At 40.6% G+C, this 23865-nt stretch overlaps 1 pseudogene; it reads right to left on the bottom strand.

The window, feature by feature from the left end:
• Positions 1 to 1148: 1148 nt before the first annotated feature.
• LOC127624984 (piwi-like protein 2) lies at positions 1149 to 19672 on the bottom strand (annotated as a pseudogene).
• Positions 19673 to 23865: the final 4193 nt, after the last annotated feature.

Here is a 23865-nt window from a genome sequence, read left to right as displayed (position 1 = left end):
TGAGAAACAATATTTTCTGGTCTGAGGAATCAAAGATTGAACTTTCTGGCCTGAATGGCAAGCGTCATGTCTGGGGGGATGTTTTTCTGCAGCAGGAACTGGGAGATTAGTCAGGTTCGAGGGAAAGATGAATGCAGCAATGTACAGAGACATCCTTGATGAAAACCTGCTCCAGAGCACTCTGGACCTCAGACTGGGGTGAAGGTTCATCTTCCAACAGGACAACGATCCTAAGCACACAGCCAATATAACAAAGGGGTGTCTACGGGACAACTCTCTGAATGTCCTTGAGTGGCCCAGCCAGAGCACAGACTTGAACCCGATTGAACATCTCTGGAGAGATCTAAAAATGGCTGGGCAGCGAGGAACCCCATACAACCTGACGGAGCTTGAGAGGTCCTGCAAAGAAGAATGGGAGAAACTGCCCAAAAATAGGTGTACCAAGCTTGTAGCATCATGCACAAAAAGACTTGAGGCTGTAATTGGTGCCAAAGGTGCTTCAACATAGTATTGAGCAAAGGCTGTGAATACTTATGTATATGTGATTTTATTATTTTTAATACATTTGCAAAGATTTCAAACAAACTTCTTTCACATTGTCATTATTGGGTATTGTTTGTAAAATTGAGGAAAATAATAATTGTATCCATTTTAGAATAAGGCTGTAACATAACAAAATGTGGAAAAAGTGAAGCGCTGTGAATACTTTCTGGATGCACTATATATCGGTGTGCATGAAGCTCCACCTAGCTGCATGCAAGACTAAATGTGAGAGAGACAGTTATGGAGAAAGACGAACACACACAATGCCAGATGACACTGAAACAAGTCAAATGCAGGAGGATGAATTTTTCTTGGCTTTAAAAGGCACCGTTTATCAAGCTCTTGAATGACAGTGCTCTTTCTGATGTGCGTGCAAATGGTACGCACATGGGACAGAGACTCGGATGTAATCATTTTTCAAACTGAGAGAAAACGAGGAAGAGCTTGTTAATAAAATGCTGTGTTCTCTTTGGTGTGAAACCGTCCCTCTGCTATAAGCCCCGCTGCCTTTAGTAACTGCTGCCGACGGCGTCAAGCTTCCCTATCGGCGTTTCTCCCACAGACACGGAGAAGCGATGCAATGTGTGCAATATTTTAGGTTTAAGTCACCTATTGAGACTTGCCACAAAGCCCATGACCGATCTGCGCTTCTTGCTTGTTTCATGGTGAACATCCACTCCGATCACCATCAGGTATATCTGTTAAAATACAAAACTATGCCTATTTTATTTTACTATTCATTTAGCTAACATCTTTTGCTTATAGTAAATACAGAGGATTTTGTTGAGGTAAAGATTCAAATTAAACTGAAATGAACAAATAAATCATGACTAATTCAAGCTAGCAGCCTCCATTGCTCAAGAAGAAAGATTTAAACCCAAGTGGCAAGGATAAAGGTCAAAATGGAATATGAATGCTCTATGCAAAAGTACCACTGAATGAAAAATAAACAATGGGAACATGGGACAAAGAAGTTACTTGGTTAATAAAGATTCACAAGCTTTATGACTTTCCAATTTTATATTCCCATTGAATTGGGTCATTTACATTTACATTTATGCATTTGGCAGACACTTTTATCCAAAACGACTTACAGAGCCCTTATTACAGGGACAATCCCCCCAGAACAACCTGGAGTTAAGTGCCTTGCTCAAGGACACAATGGTGGTGGCTGTGGGGATCGAAACGGTGACCTTCTGATAACCAGTTAAGTGCTTTAGACCACTACACCATCACCACTCCATTTACACTTGACCATCCAAATAATACAATATAATGGGCCTACACAACCTACACAAAACGACCATATTTTATGTTCTCATTTTCCATTGACCATTTTTTAGGTTCACACCAAATACTCCACAGTTATTTTTAAATGTGTTTTTATCAAGAGTGATGTTCAGTACAATAACTCCAGGGAATCCCTGTGCACAAGGCCTGATTGTCTCCCACTTACCAGAGGAACACTAACATTCCACTTCTCTCCCAGTTTGCAATTGATCTGTAGAAGAATCTTTTGAGCAATGCTGCAGTGTCTCTGTGACTGGGAGATTGTGCATACGTTGATGGCCTAGATAATTAAAGTGATACTAAGGTTTAAACGTGACATGACATTTTTTTTGGACAATTCACAACCTCCTATGAAACAACTTTTCTGGTGGGCAGGGAAAAATAGAAACCAATAATATCATAGCCTAACTAATTAAATCCACATGGAAGAGTTCACTCAAAATTATTATTCTTGTATGACCTTTTCTTCTATAGCACACAAAGATATTTTCATAGATGCATGATGTGTTTATATACATCAACTCTTCCAAGCTCCAAAAAGGACATAACGGCAGCATAAAGGTTATCCGTACGACTCAAGTAGTTTAATCCATGTCTTCTGAAGCGTTATGATCAGATTTCAGTGATCAGTTTTCAGTTTCAATCTCCTTGGAACAATGTTTTGAAGCTCGATTACACTTCCTCTGCACATGTATCAAACATTAGGAAATGTAAGCTCCAAATTATGATGCCTTTATGTATTTATTGGAGCTTGGAAGTTTTTGACCACACAGTCTTGCATTATATGGAATATTTATACACATCATATACCCTTGAAAAAAATCTTTGTCAGAGTTTCGCAGAAGAAAGACAGCATAAAAGCGAGTAAATGATGAGAAAATTATTTTGGGGTGAACTGTTCCCTTAGGTGAAAACCATATAAATTAATGGGAATTTAAATTAATTATGTTTGGTTTAAATGATCAGCAACTTAACTGGCAAGAGAACCAACAAAAAGTACAAAAAGGTCAAACTAGAAGTTGTGTTTAAATGAAACCTGTGATAGTACAGGGCTCTGGATGCAGCAGAGCTTTTTGATGGCACTATACAGGTCATCTCTGTTCCCTGTCATAATGCACACAACCAGCTGTATACAAGGCTGAAAAGAAAGAACTGATGGAAAGTCCAGGGGTGCCCTGGGCTTTAAGGCTGGTGACCCCCACGCTTGAAAACCCTTTTTGGCATGAACAACATGACATGAAAAATGGCCCGTTCTCTACTTCCTCTACATAGTGATGTAACACTGTGGTAGACATTTGCATTTGACGGTCTCCACATCAATGTCTACTTTATTCTCTGCTGCTGAAGGAGGCCATAGAATGTGTTCCTCATTCAGACAGGGAGTCCGGTCTTTACAGCCGGTACTTTATAGTTCCAAAAAAAAAAAAAAAAAAAAGGATGGGGGTTGAGGCCGATTTTAGATCTCAGAGTTTTGAACCGCCTTTGAGGAGGTTCAGGTTCAAAATGCTTACCATTCCTGTCATCGTGAGTCAGATCAGATCCGAGGACTGGTTTGTCACTGATAGATCTAAAAGACGCCTATTTTCATGTACCCATCCTTCCATGTCACAGGAGGTTCCTGAGGTTCGCCGGGGCTAAGCTTACCAATATCGGGTTCTTCCGCTCGCCTAGCACTCTCTCCCGCGACATTCACCAAATGTATGGATGCAGCTCCTGCTCCTCTGAGACTTCAGGGCATCCGCGATACTGAATTTTATCGATGACTGGCTCATTCTGGCCCAGTCTCGAGAAATGGCGGTTCGGCATCGAGATGTCGCCCTGGCCATATTCGAAGTTTGGGGTTGAGACTCAACACAAAAGAGTGTGTTACAACCATCCCAGTGCACAACGCTTCTGGTGTTGTGTGGGACTCTGTTACGATGCAGGCACGCATGTCTCCTGCACGTATCGAGTCCATTCTGGCGATGGTGTCCGGGTTAAAACTAGGCCAGGCCATCACTGTAAAGCAGTTTCAAAGACTGCTGGGCCTCATGGCAGCTGCATCCAACTTGATACCTTTGGGCCTTCTACACATGAGGCCCCTCCAGTGGTGGCTGAAAGCCAAGGTGTTTTCCCCAAGGGGAATCCATTTCAGATAATCAGAGTAACGCCGCAGATGCCTTCGCTCTCTGCTAATATGGAAGAAACCTTGGTTCCTGTCCCTAGGGCTAGTGTTGGGAGCGCCATGTCGCCGAAAACCGCTTCGACAGACGCCTCCTCACTGGCTGGGGCGCTGTCATGGACGGCCACTTTGCCAGGGGTCTGTGGCAGGACCATCATCATTCTTGGCACATAAACTGTCTAGAGATGTTGGCTGTGTTCAGGGCTCTGAGGAGCTTCCTTCCAGACATCAAAGGTTACCATGTCCTAGCACGCTCGACAATACATCAGTGGTAGCTTATCTGAACCGACAAGGAGGACTCAGATCGCGCCTCTGTGCAGACTGGCGATCAGATAATTCTTTGGTCCCAAGGGAAAATACTGTCTATCAGAGCATGTATATTCCGGGGTTCAGAATCAGGGAGCAGACATCCTGTCGAGGCAGGGGCTGAGGCCCGGGAATGGAGACTTCATCCAGAGGTGGTGAAGTTGATATGGGACAAATTTGGACCATCAGAAGTGGATCTATTCATGCCTCGAGAGACGCCCCACTGTCCACTTTGGTTCTCCTCTCACATCCAGCCCCACTGGGGTTGGACGCCATGGTACAGGCTTGGCCGAGGCTTCAGCTTGCACGCATTTCCCCGACGCTCTGCTCCCGGAGTCCTGGAAAGGGTCCGCCAAGAGGGCATCAGTCTACTTCTGGTTGCCCCCATGTGGCCGGCCCGAGTATGGTTCTCAGACATAATTTCACTCCTGATAGCTCCGCCATGGCAGATTCCTCTGAGGAGGGATCTGTTGTCTCAGGCGGGGGCACAGTCTTCCACCCTCGCCCAGAGCTGTGGAAACTGTGGGTCTGGCCCCTGAGGGGGTTCAGTACCTAAATGCTGGTCTATCAGCGGGGTGGTTGAAACCATACTTAGCTCTAGGGCTCCGCCTACTAGGAGATTATATGGCCTCAGTGGAATGTGTTCTCCACTTGGTGTAGAGAACATGAATTAGATCCAGTTAACTGCCCGGTGGCTTCAGTTCTGGAGTTTCTTCAAGATCGCTTTCTATGGTCTCTCCCTTCCACACTTAAGGTGTACGTGGCTGCCATTTCGGGCGCTCCATGCACCACTGAGTGATGGGCCTCTGGGGAGGCACCAGCTGGTCATTCGCTTTCTCCGTGGTACATGGAGGATGAGACTGACAACCAGGTCCAGGGTTCCTGCCTGGGACCTGGCGGTGGTTCTCGAAGGGTTATCCCTGGCCCCCTTCGAACCCCTTCCAGTCGGCTTCGCCCAAGGACCTGACGCTCAAGATGGCTTTTCTCTTAGCTATTACCTCTCTAAAGAGGGTGGGTGATCTTCAAGCCCTGGCAGTGACGCCAGCTTGCTTGGAGTTTGCCCCTGGCGGAGTTAAAGCCATTTTACACCCGAGACCTGGCTATGTGCCTAAGGTGCCGCCTAACACGGCACGGCCCACGGTCCTGCAGGCTTTTTATCCTCCACCTCATGTGTCGGCAGAAGAAGAGAGGCTCCATTTGCTCTGCCCTGTCAGAGCTTTGAGTGTTTACTCTCGAGAGGTCCTCTTCTTGGAGGAGGTCGGACCAACTGTTAGTGTGTTTTGGGTCACCTAAGAAGGGGCTCCTGCCTCGAAACAAACCATTAGTAATTGGATTGTTCAGGCTATTATCTCGCCTACAAGGTGCGTAATTTGCCTTCACCTTTGGCCGTGAGGGCTCATTCAACTAGAGGCATGGCGCCCTCTAGGGCTCTCTTATCGGGAGTACCCCTCCAGGAGATCTGTGAGGCAGCCGGTTGGGCTACCCCAGCACACTTTCATCAGGTTTTACAGTCTGCACCTCCCTAGTACGCCTGGCGACGCGGTGCTCTCGCCCTAGCTGAGTGCCTGAGTTCAGTTTCACCCTAGGGCAGGCCTTTTTTCGGTGCATGGCCTAGTGGGCATTCGCTCTCAAAGAGTCAGCTTAACGACGCAGCGCGAAGTTCCCTCGAAGGGAACGCCTCGGTTATGACTATAACCCTTGTTCCCTGAGAAGGGAACGAGACACTGCGCCGCCCTGCCACGCTCTCAAGGCCTGAGAGCGGCTTGCTTCATCGCTAGGCTAATGTGTATGTGTACCGGCGCCACTTTTATGCATCCGTTATGCCGCCACATGTTACGCCATGACGCAACACCAATCAAGATTGGAATAGTTTCATTCATAATTCAGAGGCGACGCTAAGGAGCTGTTCTCAAAGAGTCGCTTAACGACGCAGTGTCTCGCTCCTTCTCAGGGAACAAGGGTTATAGTCATAACCCGAGACGTTTTCACTCTGATGGATGCAGCTCAGACATTTATTTAATGAATACATATTCTTTTGAAGTTTGATACTTACATTAGGTCACATCACGATTCCTGTCTTTCTGCCCCAAAATTTAAGACCTCTTTAAATGATAAAAACTTTTGTTGAATCATTTAAGATATGCAAGACTTTTTATGAACTTAAATATAGTAAAACTGAATTTAAGACATTTTAAAACTTTCAAGGATACGCGGAGAACACTGTTAACACTAATGTGTAAAATCAAGCCTCATATTCACATGTTTGTTCCTTTGTGCCGAACAAGACATTCTCTTTCTGTGGCATGAGAACTCCAGCCTTTACGGGTTCTGAAATACGCCTTATCTCATCAGCCTCACATGTGCCCGCTGCACTTGTGCGCTCCCCCGCAAACTGATGACTCACAAGGATTGTGTTCAAAAACCCAGTGCTGTGTCCGAGATCTCTGATTGTGCTGACTCACAGTGATGATGGAGTGGTCTCAGACCACCTCTCTGGACCAAACACTGACTGAGATTTGACAAAATAGGCAGAATGCATGCAGATGTTCTCGCTAGGCAGAGTTCTTCCTTGAGTCTTGAGTATATGATAATTTTTAAATGTTATGTTTCAAATTTCATTACTGTGAAGCACTTTGTTCAACTGTTGTTTTAAATGCTATATAAATACAGTTGAGCTGAGATTAAAATGCAAATTATGTGATTTAATAATATAAATATATAGTTTACATGTGCTGCGTGGTTCACAGTAGACAGTACTGGAGTGGTGGTGGCGTAGTGGACTAAAGCACATAACTGGTAATCAGAAGGTTGCTGGTTCGATCCCCACAGCCACATTGTGTCCTTGAGTAAGACACTTAACTCCAGGTTGTTCTGGGTGGATTGTCCCTGTAATAAGTGCACTGTAAGTCGCTTTGGATAAAAGCATCTGCCAAATGCATAACTGTAAATGTATGCTGATATCCCCAAAAAGTGTAAACACTGTGGCACTATCAAAATATTGCTGTTAGTTTGTGCAGTTTGATCGGCCCAACATGGCAACATTAGCTCAACCAATGGCGTTAATTTGGGGCAAGATATCTGTTTGTCCACCCAATCGCAGAAGCAGTGTCTTGAAATTCCGTTTAGTGACGCTAGTGGCACAGAAATTGCACACTTCTGCTTTAAGAAAGTTCACTATGTTGAAATATATTTTGTGCACTTTTGTATGCATTCTGTTCTTAAATTATTTACAAAAATATAAAACAAGTGCATTCTCCAAATAGCAGATGAACCTGTAGTGTAGACAAATGCGGTCACGGTTCCATCAGCCAAGGTGAAAGTGTCTTTGGGGGACTTGGCCCACTCAATGTCGTCGATACGATGAGTGTGTTTATTATAGCGCGTGATAACGATCGCACCGACAAATTCCTTTGTGCATTCGTCCTGAAAGCTCTCTCGGCATATCACATTCCTACGCCAGACAAAAGTGTTTGAAAAAACATCAAGGTTAAGTAATTGAGATCATTACACAGACTTTTGCAAATGAATACTATTGATTTTAGCCCAGGGTACAAAACTAGAAAAAACTAAAACCAAGCCTAGCATGCATCTGAAACGTTTTTAACAAATGTGCTCTGTTCCAAAACATAGTGAGCTGCCTTGCTGTATACTGCCTATATAGAGATCTACCTTCTAAAGCAGCATTCGGATTACACCGATTATACTCCTGTGATGTCCAGCATGGAGTAATTTGGCAACACCTTATGGGAGACGTCAACAACCAGGTAGAGACCATCGTCATTGTGCTTTATACTGGTGGAGTAACCAGGCCACACCTGCTGCCACATGGAAGAGATTCACATTCACAAACACACATAATGTACACATATTGGTAAATTTACAAAACAATTCAAGATGCCCAAGTCATTTTTAAAACCCCAAAATTAAATGAAAAAATACGAAATAACAATTTGCATAAAAAAAGAGATTTCTTTTTGCATACCATTAAATACATATTAGGCATATTCTATTCTTAAGTTAGCACACTGAAACAGCAATGTGATAGATTGTGAGCAGACTTATAAAGCAATGGCTTACATGCGACTGGCTAGGAGTTACCCAGCTAATGATGTGATTATGTATAGCTGCTAGTCTCCCCGCTAGAACTACACTGCGCTTCCATTTACTGTAATGAGAAAAAAGGGAATGGCATTAACTTACATTGTTAAGCATTAATACATCATTGTATTTATTGTATTGAATTGAATTTATGCTATTAAATAATAAAATAAAAAATGTGTCCAGAGAGGATAATTTTGGTTATTGTATTACAAAAATGTTTCACATTATAATAATGAGAACAGAGGAAGAAATGTGCTTAATTGACATGAACACAAAATCCTAAAAGGTCCTAAATACTTTTTGCTTTTTTGTCCTTTATGCAAAATATTATATTTTGTTCTTTTAATTTTGGGATACACTATGACTCAGATATTTCTTCATGACTTTCACCCAGTTAGGTTAGGAACAAGCACATCATGCCAAACAAAGAATCACTATGCAAACCATTATTGCAAGTGTTGCTGATAAATTTCACTACATGCCTCTGGTAAGCACAGCAATTTTGGTTGGACTTCAATCGCGGACAATCAGGTTGATACAAAATACCTTTGTTTGCCAAGAATGACAACGCTGTTGGGGTTGTAATGGTTTCTGCCCACCAGTTTCAGCCCCAATATCTTCATTACTCTAGAACGACAGAAAAGTTGGTGAGTGAGACTGTCTCTGACTGACTCTGACTGTCAATGACTGACTCTGACTGTCAACAAGATTTTATTGCTCAGACTGGTCTCATACATAAAAGAAAAATGGTGCAATACACCAGCTGTAAGACAAAGCGACAACAGGAATAGGGCTGTGAATCAAAAACCATTTCTTTTTTTGAGTTTTTGTGGAATTGTGTTTTTGTGATCAAATACTTTTTTATTTAAAGAAATAAACAAAGATAAAACATGTTTTCATGCAACAATTTGTTTTAAGCCCCCCCTATTTAGTTCTTTTATGGTGTTGATTTGATTGAACAGGGCAGGCAGTAATCCGGCCTGGGTGTGTCTAGTCCAGCTGAACACCATTATGAATGCAGTTTCATAGATTTGGAGATTTAGTAACTAAGGGGGCAAATACTTATTCACACAGGCCCAGTTGGTATTGGATACATATTTTGTTAGAATTTATTAAAACAAAAACAGAAGAAATCAGGATAGGGGCAAATATGTTTTCACTGCACTGTTTATGTAATGTAGTTCTAGGTAAAAACATAGATTTTCCAATTTATCATGATCTTCATTGGAACAATTTCAATTCAATTTTTAAAATCCAAAGACAGATCTTTTAATTTAAAATTACTTGGTTGTGTTGATTATTATAGCTGTTAAATAACTAGCAAATCTTAAAATCTATATCGAAACCTATATCATGTATTTGTACATAAATTAATATAGTATCAGGTATAATATAGTTATAATATAATTCAATATTTGGTGCTTCAAATGTTCTAAAAGAATCATGGATTTAGAATCAGAACCAGAGATGCAACTTCTTAGAGAGCGTTTTGCCTGATGATAACTTGCTGTGCCTAACAGTGAATAACATTCAGCACAGTAATACCCTCTTCAATAAGTATAGTCTCTTTATTTCTTTAGGTTTAGTCTTTTTTTGTGCTGCTGTTACAGCAATCATAGCGCCACATTAACAATACAAATCAAGACAAATCACAGTCGGACATGAAATCCTCTGCTGTGAGTATTGTTCCTGTATTTGTGAGGTGACCTGGAGATATTAAAATCTTTTGCTGATTCTGTCTGACACTGCTTAAATAGTTGCTGTAAAAACTGTTTTGATCTGCTTGATGTCATGAACTAGATATTATATTGCAGTACAGCACTTTAGAATGTGCAGCGATGATCTCCCTGAAGCGCTAAGGTTACATTGTAACACGTCATTCTGCATTCAGGATGCACAGAAGCAGTTTCATGCCACTTTGTATGGTTTCTAATTTCTTACTCTGATAGTTGTGTGCAATAAGATATTATAGTTCCCTATCTGTCACTCACTCGACATTGCGTCAATGTAGTGACAATGTCTCTTTTTTGTACAGTGTCTCATTCAGGGCTCGGGAGGAGGATGAGGTTTCGACCGCAGCATCGGAGAGCGGGCTGTTACAGTCTGACGTGGAAGACTCGGCTGGGCTTCCACCGTCTATTACAATCGCTCACTCTGAGGCCGACGCGGAGCTGCTGGCCATGTTTACCCGGGCTGCCACTAGCGTCGGGCTGGAGTGGAAACCTCCACCTTGCCTTGAGTGTTCGTGGCTGGTTCTTGGGCTCAGAGCATCGCACACAGCCATGCTCTACCCCAGTTCCTTTCTTACCGGAGGCACATGAGGAAGAAGAACAACTCGTGTTTTACCCTGAGGAAGAACCTCCTTTCTCAGGGACGGAGCACAATTTGGCACCCCGCCCAGACCTCTGGAATCTCCATGTCTGGTCCCTGGACGGGACGCAGAAGACCTAAGTGGGATACCACCGGTAATGGTAGACACTATCACTCAGGCCAGAGCTCCTTCTATGAGGCAGCTGTATGCCTTGAAGTGGCGTCTGTTCGCGAATTGGATTTCTTCTCGAAGGTGAAGACCCACAGAGGTGCGCAGTCAGGTCACTGCTTTCCTTCCTGCAGGAGAGGTTGAAGGGACAGCTGTCCTCCTCCACCTTAAAAGTGTTATGTAGCCGCCATAGTGCTTTAGATGCTCTGAGCAGCTCTTTGTCTGTTTTGGGGGACAGTAGAAGGGGAAGGCTGTCTCCAAACAGAGGGTTGCCCACTTGATTGTGGATCCCATCACTTTGGCATACCAGGCCCAGGGTGCGCTGTCTCCCCTGGGAGTACGAGCACACTCCACTCGAAGTGTGGCATCCTCCTGGGCCCTGGCGAATGGCGCCTCTCTTACAGACATCTGTAGAGCAGCGACACCCAATACCTTTGCGAGATTTTAAAATCACCTGGTTGAGCCAGTTTTGTCCCGTGTGTTAGCGGGTACAAACATATAAGTTGTGGGCAGCTGGCTGAGTGTACCACTTACACTTAGTGCCTTTCCCTTCCCTGAGGGGTTAACGTGTGCTTTTTTCATCCATGTGAGTTCCCGGTACCGGCAAACCCTGGATGTCTTTCCTCCCCCAGAACCCTGCGGCAGGCAAATTCGGCTGAGGAATTTGATGCCAGGCCCAATACTCGTGAATTATGCCCTGTCAGGTCAGCCCCTGTACTTGGGATAGGTTCTCCATGTATGGTGGTTCCCTGTCTGTAATCCCATATGAGGTGTTTTCCATGGTACGGTTTCTGGGACCTAATCTGGTGGCAATGGGGTGGATGGGGCTGAAAACAATGGAAGTATGCCAACAATGAGATACAGCTGAGAGGGCTTATAAAACGGAGACTGTATTGTGATTGTATGATATGCCTGATAGAATGAATCCCGAGATCTCCTGCTAGAACTACGCTTACATTTATTCATCCTACTTATTTGTTGACTATCCGTTAAATACCTTGTTGAAGTGCTGCGCTTAGTGCTCGCATATACCTGTATGATTGGGGTCACAAGAACATAACAGAGCCTTATTATACATTCGTTCTACATTCGTTATAGTCGTTCAAACAACCGACTGACAATTTTATGAAATTGGTAGTTTTGCACAGACTATTATGCTTATTTGATATGTCCAATTATGTACATTTTTTTTTTTAGAAATGGTTTTCTTTATCTGACTGAGATTTTTTTTCTCCCCAATTTGGAATGCCCAATTCCCAATGCACTCTAAGTCCTTGTGGTGGCGTAGTGATTCAATCCGAGTGGTGGAGGATGAATCTCAGTTGCCTCCGCTTCTGAGATCATCAGTCCACATATCTTATCACATGGCTTGTTGAGGGCTTTACCGCGGAGATATAGCGTGTGTGGAGACCCAAGCTATTCTCCATGGCATCCACGCACAACTCACCACGTGCCCCACCAAGAGCGAGAACCACATTATAGTGACCACGAGGATGTTAACCCATTGTGACTTTACCCACCCTAGCACCTGGGCCAATTGGTTGCTTAGGACACCTGACTGGAGTCACTCAGCGTGCCCTGGATTGGAACTTGCGACTCCAGGAGTGGTAGTCAGCGTCTTTACTTACTGAGCTGAAGTGGTTGTAAAAAAAATAAAAATGTCACCTTTACTGTTGGCTGTCAAAATTGACTGACCATTGGAAATTAATAGGAGAGACACTTAGCTTTTTTATTTTAGATTTGTAAAATACAATCAATGAATCAGCCTTGATGCACAACACACACACACACACACACACACACACACACACACACACACACACACACACACACACACACACACACACACACACACACACACACACACACACACACACACACACACACACACACATGTTGTGTTTCCATGTTTTATGGGGACTTTCCATAGACATAATGGTTTTTATACTGTACAAACTTTATATTCTATCCCCTAAACCTAACCCTACCCCTAAACCTAACCCTCACAGAAAACTTTCTGCATTTTTACATTTTCAAAAAACATAATTTAGTATGATTTATAAGCTGTTTTCCTCATGGGGACCGACAAAATGTCCCCACAAGGTCAAAAATTTCGGGTTTTACTATCCTTATGGGGACATTTGGTCCCCACAAAGTGATAAATACACGCTCACACATACACACACACACACACACACACACACACACACACACACACACACACACACACACACACACACACACACACACAAATGAATGGATAAGACTAACACAGCCAGAAGACAGAACATACTCACGCACACACAATCAGAGATAAAAAAAAAAGTCTTAGTCTGGCCCCAATGTATATACTTAGGTGTCAGAACCGCACCTTCAAGACAAAACATTGGATCTTTCTGTTTTGGAAACAAAGAAATGTAAGTAATTAAGTAATTTAATTGAATTTTGATATTTGAAATAAATTATTGGTGACAAAATACTTAATCTGTGTATTCTCTTTGTAACACCATGGTGAAGTTTGACTGCAAGCATAATTGTGACATTATGGCAAAAACCGACACTTCAAAACAATGAAAAATAAAGCTAAACTTTGACAAATAATAGTTTGATAATATCTAAATATATATCCAAACTTCTGATATTATTTTAAATAAAGTTTCAACAGGCATTCAGAAAATAATAATAGAACTCTGCAGTGTTTATAATGTTATGAAATAATTTTCAAGCCATATAATTAAATTTTTTTCACCAGATGGCAGCAATCTGACACCAATATTTGACACATCATATTTCCTTAATGTTTTAACTTATACGTTTATACTTATATGCTTTTACTGTAGTGTAGTGTGGCGAGCGGGGCGGGGCTGAGTGACTATGGTGAGGAGCGAGGCGGGATGGACACCTGGGGTGAATTATCTGCTGTTGGTGATTGATTTGTTGGCGGGCGAGGGATAAAGCCACAACCAGAGCTGCTCTCAGGGGAGACAAAGAGAGAGAGAGACGCAATGAAGCTTTATGTGTGTGGTTGAGAGTTGTTGATGAAAAGCAGAGCGACTACATGATCAATGAGCTGAAAAGCCACTTGTGTGTGATGCTGAAAAGCAATATGTGAATGGGAAGACACTGAAAAGATTGAACATAAATGTCTACGTGGATTGTTCACCTGGTCCTTGCTTCCTCCTTTCCACATTAAGAACCAGATTTGCCACATTGGTGCCAAAATCCGGGACTGGAGGAAGACGCGCGTCATGGAGTACTCGATCCGGTGGACGGCTTAGGGGTCCAGTGCCATTGCCCGGCGTGGCTGACTGGAGCAGTGCAGCTAGCTGAGGACTGTCTGGCGCCGTGTTCGGGGATGAGAGAGTTTTTTCGTCATCACTTCTCTCTCTCTCTCTCTCTCTCTCGTTCTCTCCCCTCCCCCTTGCACTGTTTGTGTTTTGTGTTCCCAGAAGGTGGGGAAGACCTAATATTTCATTGGACTGCATTGGGTAGCTTCGATTACAGTGCCCATTTTTCATGGCACTGTTTCGACAACCTTATGCAAAGTCACAACATTTCTTTTCATCCAGAGTTGCATACATTTTTGGCCGAGATCTAGTATTGATGATGGGAGATTCGAACCAATCAGTAGTTTTCTCCAGCACACCCCAAAGACTTTCAGTGGGGTTAAGGTCAGGACTCTTGAAAATCTGAAAATGATTCCTCATGCTCCCTAAGCCACACTTTCACAATTTGAGCCCAATGTATCTTGGCATTGTCGTCCTGGAATATGCCTGTGCTATCAGGGAAGAAAAAATCCATTGCTGGGATAACCTGGTCATTCAGTACATTCAGGTAGTCAGCTGACTTCATGTTATTGCCACATAACATTGCTGAGCCTAGACCTGACCAATTGAAGCAACCCCAGATCATAAAACTGCCTCAAGAGGCTTGTACAGTGGGCACTATGCATGACAGGTGCATTGTTTCATGTGCTTCCTTTCTTACCATGATGCGCCCATCGCTTTAGGATAGGGTAAATCTGAACTCATCAGACCACATGACCTTTTCCCATTGCTCAACATTCCAATCTTTATGCTTCCTAGCACATTGAAGTCGTTTTTTCAGATTTAGCCTGACTAACTAGTGGCTTTCTTGTGGCCACACAGCTAATTAGTCACGATCCTATAAATTCTCGTCACATTGTGGATGTAGAATTGCTCTTATATTCACTATCACATACAGTCGTGAGTTCTACTGTTGATATTTTACGATGTGTCTTCAAGCATTTTAGTGAACTCTGATCACGATTATTCAAAACTTTTTCTGACCACATTTCTTCCGCGAAGCTGACAGTTCACCACTCTCCTTCCAGGTTTTAATAATATGTTGGACCGTTCTCAACCCAATTCCAGTGATTTCAGCAATCTCCTTAATTATTTTCTTTACTTGATGCAGGCCAATAATTTGCCCCTTCTGAAACACAGTAACATCTTTTCCACAACCACGGGAGTTGACTTCCGACATGGTTGTTTAAGAAATGAGAGACTACACATTGCATCAGTTAGGGCTAAAATAATTATTGCTAGCTGAAACATATTAATCACTGCAATAATGCTCCAATCATAGGCTCTCAAGTATCTGCTTATTTAAATCCAAACTGCTACTTTTTTTTTTTTGCCAGGCTGTGTATGAGAGAAATTTACTGTTAAATAACTTCTAAATAGCATAAAATCCCAAAAGTGCATAATTTCATTGTTATTACTTCAGGAATACTGTGGAGCATGCTTTCACTCCTGGAGATTAAGAGTAAACAGGGTTTACAGTCCATATAAATACTGAAGCAAACTGTAAATTTCATACATGGATTCATACTTCAGTCAGGCCCTTGTGCTGAGACTTCAGGACACTACACATGGGAATCTGTAAAGTGATATGACTGCTGAGGGTTTTGTTTTACAAGGAGACAGAATTATGTCTGTAACAGATGTGTGAGGAATTATGCCTACTGTAGGCTTTGAAATAACAGGGAGAGATATTATATTCTCTCAGATACTTATGCTGCACTTCATGTGCTATCACAATTATCCTATTTCCCAATGCTGAAGTGGTAATTACAAGTACATACATGGTGTTCACCTGCTTTGAAGTCGTAAAGAACGGGAAACACCAGGATCATTCATACATATTTCTTGAGAAACTTTTATTTTGAAACCATAATACATATCACTCAGTTAGCTTGCTGACGATAATGGAATTTTGGTCAAATACAAGCTATTTTCACAGTGTAAAAATGTACAACATTGCACTAACATTTAGCTGCATTTAGAAAAATGAACAAAACCTGTCATTCACTAATGAAACCGTAGTCTCCTCCGCCATGTTGAATGTTTAGAACTCCTCCCATCTCGGAAAGTCGGGTATGAAAATTATCTCCAAGTTTCCCAGTCATAATTACGACTTGAGGGGTCATTCATGTGCAACTTCCGAGTGGGAAACTCGTATTTACGATAATTCCAATAGCACGTGAAGGCAGCATTAAGCAATGTTTAGAACGGTTTACTACTATGTCTACCAATGCTGCAGTATGTACTGTATACTAGGGCTGGGAATTGCCACATACCTGCAATAAACATTCATGAGCACTTTATTAGGAACACCTGCACACTTACTTATTTATGAGATTATCTAATCAGCCAATCATGTGCCTGTAGTGCATAAACTCATGCAGATAAGGGTCAGGAGCTCCATCACAATGGGTAAAAATGCGATCTCCGTGATTTGGAGCGTGGCATGATTGTTGGTGCCAGATAGGCTGGTTTGAGTATTTCTGTAACTGCTGATCTCATTTTCAAGCACAACAGTCTCTAGAATTTACTCAGAATGGTGCCAAAAACCAAAAACATCCAGTTAGCAGAATTTCTGTGGACGGAAATGCCTTGTTGATGAGAGAGGTCAACAGAGAATGGCAAGACTGCTTCGAACTGACAAAGTCTATGGTAAATCAGGTAACCACTTCGTACATTTTTGGTGAGAAGAATATAATCTCAGAATGCTATTCTGAGATGCGGGTTGGCGCTGTTTTGGCGGCATGAGGGGGACCTACACAATATTAGGCAGGTGATTTTAATGTTTTGGCTGATCTGTGTATTCCAGAAGAGCAAGGAATATCCAGTTCTCATTATATGTCCCCTTTCAAATGTTCCCTGGCAAACCATTAGTGTGGTCAGACATTAACGAAAGGGGCACATTTGTCTTGTCCCTGAGGAAGAGATTTTAAATCAGCTACAATGGCAAACACATTAAAAAGACATTTGATTACATGCACATCTGTGGTGTAGTGTCTGGAGAATCCTGATATTATAAACAGAAAACACAAACCTTCTAAGGACCACTTTGTAGAATGAGATACACAGGTCAGAGCTGGGGGGCAAAATCTTCGTCAACTGAATATTGATCTCCTGATTGTCTGTTTTTTTCTCAGCTTTAAGGTGAACAACCTGTTACAAACCACAAAACCAAATTAAACTTGGGAAATTAATTCTGTTCAGGGCTCCAGACTGCGACTAAATGGCAATTTTTCCTGCCGGTGTGACTAAATTTTGTTATAGGTTGCACTGGTGTGACTACAAAATTGAAAATCTTGCTCTCTCTCTCTCCATTTCTGCACTTCGATTTTCCATTAAGCAATATCAAACAGTTAACACATCAAAGTTGGAACTAATCAGCACTATCCGCTATCCAAAACAATTATCAGCACGGTTCAATGGACAGACCAGCGTTAGCACAGAACAGGTGCGTTTACTCGCGGAACAGCCTCGAGCTCTCAAATGCACATCTTAAAATATTACAGTGCAGCAAGAAGCAATGAGAAGTACGGCACAGGTCGTGGAACCCATTTTAACTCAGCATGGAATTCTCTGGTGCAAACCTCTTCAAAAACCCTCGGTGAGTAAACTAGTTTAAAACCACAGTAAACGGCTGGATGTTCTGAACAACATTGACAAGTTAAACAGGAGAAAACACTGAAAATAATGCACAGACATACTGTTGAAGTCAGAAGTTTACATTCACCTTAGCCAAATAGATTTAAACTCAGTTTTTCACAACTCCTGACATTTAATCGTTGAAAACTTTCCCTGTCTTAGGTCAGTTAGGATCACTACTTTATTTTAAGAATGTGAAATGTCAGAATAATAGTAGAGAGAATGATTTATTTCAGCTTTTATTTCTTTCATCACATTCCTAGTTGGTCAGCAGTTTACATACACTTTGTTAGTATTTGGTAGTATTGCCTTTAAATTGTTTAAATTGGGTCAAATATTTTGGGTAGGAATTTTAGAATTTTGGTCCATTCCTCCAGACAGAACTGGTGTAACTGAGTCAGGTTTGTAGACCTTCTTGCTCGCACATGCTTTATCAGTTCTGCCCACAAATGTTCTATTGGATTTAGGTCAGGGCTTTGTGATGGCCACTCCAGTACCTTGACTTTATTGTCCTTTCCATTGAACTGCGTTACACTGGTACCGAAATGGAAAGGAGGAGCCATGAACCAGCCTGTCGGTATAAACAATATTTTAATGATTAACTTAAACAAAAGACAAACACACATACATGATGGACATGTCCGTAAACGCACCACCGTCCGCAATCGGCCTTTATCCCTCTCAGAGGCTTAATTAGCCTGATAAGGGACTGGGTGTGTATAATCACGACCCGGCCCCGCCCTCCGCCCTGTCACAGTTTTCAAAGATGATGAACAATTATTCAGTTAATACTGGTCATGTTACAAGCCATTATTTAAGGTCTGACTAATTCAAACTAGCAGGAGTAAATGGCATACAGTTGAAGTCAGAAGTTTACATACACTTGGGCTGAAGTCATTAAAACTCATTTTCTAACAACTCCACAGATTTCATTTTAACAAACTACAGTTTTGGCAAATGTTTAGGACTTAAGACTATCTACTATTAGCTTCTGATAGGCTAATTGGAGTCAACTGGAGGTGTACATGTGGATGTATTTTAAGGCCTACCTTCAAACTCAGTGCCTCTTTCTTTGACATCATGGGAAAATCAAAAGAAATAAGCCAAGACCTCAGAAAAAAAAGGCTGGTTCATCCTTGAGAGCAATTTCCAAACACCTGAAGGTACAACGTTCATCTGTACAAACAATAGTAAGCAAGTAGGCAAACACACAGTGGGACCACGCAGCCATCATAGCACTCAGGAAGGAGATACATTCTGTCTCCTAGAAATTAATGTAGTTTGGTGCGAAAAGTGCAAATCAATCCCAGAACAACACCATAGGATCTTGAGAAGATGCTGGAAGAAACAGGCAGACAAGTATCTATATCCACCGATGGCCATAATGACCATTGTTATGTTGTGGGGGTGCTTTGCTGCAGGATGGACTGGTGCTCTTCACAAAATAGATGGCATCATGAGGAAGGAAAATAACAATTTATCATCCAGATATCAGAACCTGTGGTCACCAACAAACTTAATCATATTAGATCTGAAGAATATATAAGAATATAATTCAATATTTTTAAAGTTTAATTTAATTTCATCATCAAAATGGTGTCTAATCAATTCATTCTTAAAACTTATAACAAGTGTGATATATTGCTTAATTATTAATTTTTATTATTATTACTACTACTACTAGATTGAATATTACATTTTACTATACAGTTGTTATGTCTCAATTTCTTCATTTTCAGGCATCTAGCTTTTATTTTGAATTGTGCTTTTATTACGATGTGAGTTTTTTACCAGAAGCTTCACTTTACCAGATAAACAGTTGGACATGACCCAGTGTAATCATGAAAGACTTTTAAGTCACCTCTGAAATCTCTTTATATTGACCTTTGAGTCTGACCCTATCACGGCCCCTAACCACATCCTCCACAGTTTTAGCAATAAATGCATTATTAGTTAATATGCATTGTATACCTATATAAATTGTATAACCTTTCTTATATGGTGCAATTAGAACTTTCCTGACCATTGAAAAATACAACTTTTATGTGTTAAAAATATATTTATTTTTATCTTTTTGATTATTTGTCTCCTTTATCTTATATATGTGTACATTTTGGTTGGTTTCTATGTATTTTTTTCTTCCTTCACCTGTACTTGTCTTTATGACTCAATAAGTCATACATTGTTGGATCTTATTGAACATTTATATAGAAAAGAATCCAAAGTTTTATCATCATTTGTGTACTTTTCAGACGGTCCTTTACCCAGCATAGGCACATTTTCCAACTTATATCAATGCTAAATTAGCGATCTGACCAGCTTAAATATGGGAGGCATAATTTTATCTTTAAATACAGGACTATCATGTATTTTACAGGATGGGTGGCAACCCAACATGTACACAAACCTAATGCAGAGCTTGAAAAAAAAAATGGTTTCACTCCCCAAAACCATGTTCCATTCCACAGACTACCTTGGTTATAGGCTCACTGGCTTGAATTTTTTAATTTCTAAGGAGGAAGTATAACAGCGAATTTGCGGTTGTGTTCGAGGCATTTCATGCCTGAACGCTTCCATCGGATGCATCAGTCGGATGTGATGAAAGTGGAGAAATTGGGCCGGTATAGAGATCCGTTCTCCGTTTCCCCGGTAACTGGCACTGGCATGAGCAGCATGGTGGAAAGGAGTATATGTGTGTGTGGCTGTAAACTAAAGCCTGTTGATTATTTTTTTAAAAGGACGAGCCGTTTGACATGTCCCACTCCCACTTGTTTCAATAGGTGATACATTAAAACACCAAATAGAACGGTCATGTCTATAAGGTAACTCCCAGTTGCCCAAAGTCTCGAAAGAGCCGCATGTGTCTTTCACAGACTTGTTTATTTGGAGTCCCACAAAAACTCTACCACTAAATCTAACCCAAAACCTAACCTTTGTAACAGCAACGTGTGCCTTCTAGAGACAGCCAACTAGATCTGCACTCATCTAGGCACTTCACTGTGACTTTAACATATAATATCAACATATAATGTTTACATATAATGTCAGTTTGCTTCAGGTATATAAAAAAAAAATAAAAATAATAATATATATATAGACGAGTGAGGACAGAGGAAACTATGAACTATTAAAAAAGCATTTGACACAATCAATCATAACATATTAATCAATAAATCGGAACGGTATGGGATCAGGGGTGTAGTATTGCACTGGGTGAGAAGTTATTTGTGAAGTTGGGGGAATATTCATCGTCATTCTTGGACATTGTTTGCGGCGTCCCTCAGAGGTCAGTACTGGGTCCAAAATTATTTTTGTTTTATATAAATGACATTTGTAAAGTATCAAAAATAATTAAAAAAAATTATTCTTAGATGACACTAATATACTTTGTTTTGGGGGGAATTTAAAAGAGCTACTGGAGATTATTACTTCAGAAATTTGCAAATTAAAAAAGTGGTTTGATAGAAAACAATTATCATTAAATATTAATAAAACTAAATGCATGATGTTTGGTAACTGTACAAGGAGTACACACATCCAGATACAGGTAGATGGTGTGGACATAGAAAGGGTTAATGAAAACAAGTTTCTTGGGGTGATAATAGATGACAAAATAAACTGGAATTCTCATATAAATCATGTACACAATCAACTTTCAAGAAGCATTTCAGTACTGAATAAAGCAAAGAATGTTCTAGACCACAAATCACTCTACATTCTTTATTGTGCTCTGATATTACCATATTTAAATTATTGTGCGGAGGTTTGGGGCAATACTTATATAAGTAGACTAGCATCACTATCTATGTTGCAAAAAAGAGCCATAAGGATAATTCATAATACTGGTTATAGAGATCACACAAATTCATAATTTTTTTTAAATCAAAGACATTGAAATTCGCTGATCTGGTTCATTTTCAAACAGCACAAATAATGTATAAAGCAAAATACAACCTACTCCCTGGCAATATTCAAAAACAGTTTTTTAATCGAGAAGGGAGATATAATTTCAGGGGGGAGTTCAACTTAAAACATCTTTGTGTCCGTACAACTTTAAAACGTTTTTATATTTCTATGTGGAGTGAAGTTGTGGAATGGATTAAGTTCAGTGATCAAGCAATGTCCAAGCATGGTCCAGTTTAAAAAGCAGTATAAAAATATGGTTTTACAAGGTACAGGGAGGAAAAAGGGTTTTGACTAAGGGTTTTTTTGACACACAGATCATTTATTTATTTATTTTTACATTATTTATTCATTATGGTGGATATTTACATATGAAAATATGTATGTTTTCATTTAATTTTTTTATTTTTGAGAATAAACATACGTAGTAATTGTAAATAATATATTAAGATAGGATTAAGATGATATATTTATGAAGCCAATTTGATGAGGTACAGAAGGGGTAGGATTAAATAAGCTTATGCTTCTTCCTACTCCTTCTCGGACATGTATAAGTTAATATTGTTTTGCTTTTTGTTTATTGTATTATTATTATTAATATTATTTATTACTGTATTATGTATACATGTTCAAAATAAAGTTTTTCATTCATTCATTCATTAATTCATCTTGCTTTAAGGATTTTTACAGCAACACAAGGCCAATTTTTTACTGCAGTGTAGTGGCACAGAAATTACACTCTGTACATATCTGAAATGGACCTTTTTTACACATCTGCATTTGTGAAGCAGAAGTTGTCATAGTTGTATAAACTTGAATGGCGGTGAATGGGGACCACAGCAATTTTGATTTTTGCTACTATGCTCTCTCACCTTTCTGTTCACTTCAATCCATCTTTAACTCACAAAAAAACAAACTCTCTCTTATATTGCCAATTTTCTTCACATTAAGAAATGCACAGTGACACATACTGTAATAGGGCTGAAACGATTAGTCGATGTTATCGACAACGCCAACAATAAAAATAATAAAATGCAGTTATATTTAATGCATTGTAGCTTTAATAATGTTCAAATAATACGGAAGCAGATCATTTAAATTACTACAAACTCCGTAACTGGCATTTCTCCGTGTGGTCAGCGCCTCTTCAATGAGTTGTGCAAATGTCCCAATCTAAGGGGGAGAGAAAAAAACACACATGACGGACATGTCCGCTAACAATTTCTCTCTCCCGCACGATCCTCTGCAGTCGACCTTTAACCCTCTACAGAGGCATAATTAGCCTAATACGGTAGGATCATGACCCGGCCCCGCCCTCCGCCCTGCCACAGTCATGTTTAAGTTGAGAAAATCTTTTAAGCTAGCTAGTCTGCTGTGAAGTGGGCATCAAAGCATAAAAGCCCCAAGAGTCGATTGTTAAGCAAAAACTTAGCAACTGTGTAAAGGTTATTGAGTCAGAAGTGAAGAACTATTTCAAGCACTATTCAAGTCTTTACAAAGAAAAAAACATATTAAATGCAAGCACATTAATGAGTTTACTTTCATCATTTGTATTTAAATGTCCATTATTTGTGTTAATGGATGTTTGATAGTACACAGTAATTACATTTCAAAAGTAAAATCATTTTGGCTTAATACTTAATTAATTGAGTCATGAGTTTCCACATATATATATATATAAATATATATACTACTATATAATACTGTGAGGAGCACTGTTTTGTGAAGGAAACACATACGTGTTTTGTCATTGACTTTTCAATGATCGTGGAGATGAAGCACTCTGCATTGATTTGGAGCGCACCAGTCTTCAATCGGACAGCTTTGAATATTTCACTCAGTAGCTCTGCCCTCTGTGTGTAGGCCTGTGCATTCAGATTGACTCCAATAGTGATAGACAAACTTGTCCAGTCCAATGTCTTTAATGCTACGACTGTGAGGTACACTATATTTTAACATCTGCATTGATACAATGGGATCCTTGTCGCCTAATTCTAAATCATTTCTATCTTGCTTTGCTTTGCGCAGGGTGGCCAAATTAGGCAGATGACTTGGCTCAAGATCTCCAAAATCCAGCTTTGTTGCCACTGATGCCCTCCATACATGGGGTTCCATTC

Source organism: Xyrauchen texanus, chromosome 3 (assembly GCF_025860055.1).
Source record: "Xyrauchen texanus isolate HMW12.3.18 chromosome 3, RBS_HiC_50CHRs, whole genome shotgun sequence".
In the NCBI taxonomy this organism is placed as follows: Eukaryota; Metazoa; Chordata; class Actinopteri; order Cypriniformes; family Catostomidae; genus Xyrauchen; species Xyrauchen texanus.
The sequence above is the reverse complement of the archived record's forward strand: the minus strand, read 5'-3'. Positions and strand labels throughout refer to the sequence as shown.